The sequence below is a fragment of the Grammomys surdaster genome, unplaced genomic scaffold (genome assembly GCF_004785775.1).
Source record: "Grammomys surdaster isolate TR1022 unplaced genomic scaffold, NIH_TR_1.0 315, whole genome shotgun sequence".
In the NCBI taxonomy this organism is placed as follows: domain Eukaryota; kingdom Metazoa; phylum Chordata; class Mammalia; order Rodentia; family Muridae; genus Grammomys; species Grammomys surdaster.
Window position 1 is genome coordinate 366,049 of NW_021604734.1, and position 4,281 is coordinate 370,329.

The 4,281-nt window shown below is 42.7% G+C and overlaps 1 pseudogene; it reads left to right on the top strand.

The window, feature by feature from the left end:
* Nucleotides 1–3,283: 3,283 nt before the first annotated feature.
* LOC114629743 lies at nt 3,284–3,408 on the top strand (annotated as a pseudogene).
* The last annotated feature ends 873 nt before the right edge of the window (nt 3,409–4,281 follow it).

Here is a 4,281-nt window from a genome sequence, read left to right on the forward strand (position 1 = left end):
CTTATAAGTTAATTTACTACTACTAATAATAGAGCAAAGTACCACAGATTTTGTGGCTTAAATAAGAAATTCACTTTTTCATTGTTTGATACCTAAGAAATCCAAGGTCAAGGGAGATTTGTTTTCCCCAGGCCTCTCTCTCTCTCTCTTTGCTTTGCAAATGACTATCTTCTGGCTATGTTTCATAAAGTCTTTTTAAGTGTTTCTCTTGTCTCTGAGCATCCACCTTTCTTCTTATAAAAAGACAAGTCAGGTCAGCTGAGTGCTAATGAATTAACTTTAATTAATCACACCCCAAAAGAATTTATCTCAAATACAGTCACATTTTGAGATGCTGAGGGGTAGGACATCATCCTATGAGTTGAGAGGAGGCACCTTTCAACCCCTACCAGTGTGCAAATAGCTCGCTATGTGGTCCTATGGTAATGAGTTTCTTATTTAATCTTACGGAAACTCACTAGTAAAAGTTGAGGTGTATTTTCTATTGTAAGAACAGGAAAATGTATGGACAAGAAGTTGAGGTGGTTGGGGAATCAAAATGATACGGTCAAGAAACTGTGAGTAGAGAAATGGATGGTGTGAGAAAGTCAGATTTGGAGGGATTTCCTTCCATAGAAAACAAAGAAATGTAACGTGTTCCACTTCCCTTTCACATCACTCCAGAGAGATCTTTCATACAGCTCTGACTTTCATGTCTCCACTGAGGAAAGCTGACCACACTAGGAAGCAACCTGGAATGGTGGCTCTCATGGTTCTATCTGAGAGGAGTTTCCTTGAGTTAATGCAGTGATGACTATCTCATCTTTCAGACTTGTAGAACTAGATAGTTTTAGGAAGGCCTGGGCCTTCAGGTCAAGACTGTCCAATTGGTAGCAGATTCTTGTGGTATAGCTGTTGAGGCCTGCCCCTTTAGCATAGCTGTAGCCATTTTGTTCCATGCCCACCAGCTTTTTCATATTGTTATTGTAATACGCCTGGCAATTATTCTCAAAGTAAAATAACTTGACCCAGAGCAGGGTCATGCCAACCACATAACCTATTATGTTCTGTATGTTACGGGGTTTGTTAATCTTAAGGAATTCCACAACCATAAGCTTAACTTAGGGCCTATCAAACTAAAGGTGAATATGAATTGTTGTGTCTAAAATGGTTTGAGTCAAGGCTGACCACTGGGCAGCACTGCCAGCACCTGAGTATGAGCTCATTGCTTTTTGCAGTTTTAGCTTTCATAAGCTAGCCCCCAAGAAATGTCCAGCACACATCTTGAACTCTGAAGCCTGAGATGTAGCTCTGGCCAATCAGTCTTTAGGTGTGTATTCAATAAACCATCCCTGTCTGACTGAGATTGGTGTTCATGGGATTTGTAGGGTGACTCCTGGACCCCAAGAATAGCCACAAATCCTAGTCTCCTGCTGAGAGGCAAAGCAAACATTGCACTGCCCAAGATTTGAGACAAAACAACCTTGGGAACTGGGTTGAAGAAGGAACTTTTCTGAAAATGCCACTCTTTGTCAGCTTCTTTTGTTCTCTACTCTGCCAAATCCTTATCAGGCACTTCATAGTCATGACTCACCAGTTCACCAAGCTCCACAGTAAGAGAGTTCTGAAACTCTGACAAGCCAGTATCTTATTATCACAACAAAATCTTGGAACTTATTTATAAAGAAAAACTGTTTTCAATGACCCATAATGTGGGAAGTTTTAGTCCAACATGAAGTAGGTTAATTAATTTAAGCCTATGGTGATTATAATGAGAGTGGATCCCAAGGCTCATATGCTTGAATGCTTACTCCTGAGTTGGTGGAACTGTTTGGGAAGGATTAGGAGGTTATAATCTTGTTTGAGGAGTTGTCTCTAGGTGTGGGTTTTGATGTTTCAAGACTCAACACCACTTCCAGTTAGCTTGCTGACTCAGGGTTGCAGATCAAGATATGAGCTCTCAGCCATCCATTCACTCTGCCATTGTGGACTCAACAGCTGAACCCATAAGCCAATTAAACACTTTATTTTATAAGCTGTCTTGCTCTTGGTATATTAGTAAGCAAATGAAAAGAGATGTACATAAGACAGGGCATTTGGTGAGGATGGCAATTACAGAGACACCATGAAAAGGCAAATTGTTCACAACAGACTTAGTTATGGTTTCTATCATGACCAAAAGCAAGTTAGAGAGAAAAGGGTTGTGTGTGTGTGTGTGTGTATTGCTCTATCTGCTTTTACTCTGGGAAGTGACCATACTACCAGCCCCCCTACCTGGCTTTTCTTAAATCCTTGGACAAAGGATATACATACACAGTTTGTTCCTTTTCAACTTGCCTTAGGACACAATTGCTGGATGTTACTATCTCCCACCTGGAAAATTGTGCACTCAATCTCCGCTGTTCCCACCTGCTCTAAACTTCAGTAGCTAGCCCCACCTAGCCTCTGCCAAACACCCTGACCACCTGCCTGTAGTATTGGCCATAGGCCTCTGCTCCTCTCAAGACCTCACATGGCTGTTGGCTCCTTCTTTCTCTAAATCATGGCAAAAAAAACCTCCTCTTCTCCTTCCTTTCATCTGCCTTTTCCTCCTGGGACCAAAAACTCCTGCCTATACCTTCCACCCATCAATTGGCTCCTGGCTATCTTGACTGACAGATCAAGAACAAATTGAGGAACAGGACCTTAGCATCAGATTTGGCTTAGATTTCCATAGTACTGTTCATCATTGGAGGAAGTCAGGACAGGGTAGAAGCTTGGATGCAGGAGCTGATGTAGAGGCCATAGAGGGGGTGCTGTTTACAGATTTTCTTCCTCTGGCTTGCTCAGCTGGCTTTCCTATGTCACCCAGGACCACGAACCCAGTTATGGCCCCACCCACAATGGTCTAAGCCCTCTCCCAATAATCGAGAATTAAGGAAATGCCTACAGAAGATCCAGCTATATGGCATTTCCTTAATTCTCGATTAAGGGGAGAGGACTGAGAGCGGGGGGGGGGGGGCCTAGAGGTTAGGTTCTACAATCTCCTTTGAGGAATGTCTCAAACCCTTAACTACTACTAGGCTCTTCTTCTCAACATTATACTTCAGCTATTGGGGTACAGGGACATTCTGTATCCAGACTATAGTAGTCTTCCAATGCCTCATAGTCAAACCTTATTTTAAACGGTCCAGGTTAGAGCATATGTCTGCTCTTTGAATCAATGACTATTTCTTACTGAAGTGGGTCTTGAGTAGATTATTCCCTTCTTGAGCCAGACTAGAGCCCAAGAAATAATATGCCTTTTAAAGGTTGAAGAAGAAACCCTGCCCCATGATGCACTGCAAATGTGGCTGCTGTGTCACATGTGCCTCAGTAGGTGACAAAGAGAAGCTATGTCTATGCTCAGTGTTCAACAGATGAATTCTGAATGATTAGTAGCCTACTATTTCCTGGACAACAACAACAACAACAAAATGGATCTGAGACAACCACTCAAAATGCCCTGCACCTTTCCTTGGAAGCAGGGTAGAGCTGACCGTGGTGGGCATGATATCTGGAGAGCTGAAGGGCTGACCAGGTCAGAACTCTCTCAGGCCCAAATTCAGGGCTTTGAATTGGCCCAGCCCAACACCTACCCTATGTACCCCATACTACAGAATTTTCATGACACAGGCCAACAACAAAATATCCATGAAATGTCCCATTGAGGTTCCAGTATTGACAGAGTAGCAGAAGCCAGAGGACTTGTACCAGGCTGAGTCATTACAAGGAACATTAGCAAGCAAAGAAGTGTGGACAGAAGATATACTGCGGGACACACTGTGACACACTACTGCTTCCACAAAGATTTTTCTCTCTATTGGGGGGAGAAGTTGCAAGGATGGAGAGCAGGTACAAGGGGAGGGAGAGATGAGGGATACATGATGTGAAATTCACAAGAATCAGTAAAAAATGTAAAGGTACAAGAAGAAAAGTGCAGACACTCATCAGACAGTTAAACAGTCCATACATACAGAAAGCTGAATAAGACAGTTAACATTTACAAGCCACTGTGCCCTTACTGTTAATGGAAGGTACAGCCATAACTATAAAGTGTTGCAGTGATATTTAAAGGACATAATACAGATAAAAAGCTCCAGCAGACACAGGCATGGAACAGAATTATAGCAAAGGATGGAAACCATGTCTGGGCAGAGACATAGTATTATCTCCTCCCTTAAGAATAACTGTCTTCTGAGAGGCTCTGCCAGAGCCTGACAAATACAGAGGAGGATGCTTGCAGCCAACCATTGGACTGAGTATGGGGTCCTCAATGGAGGA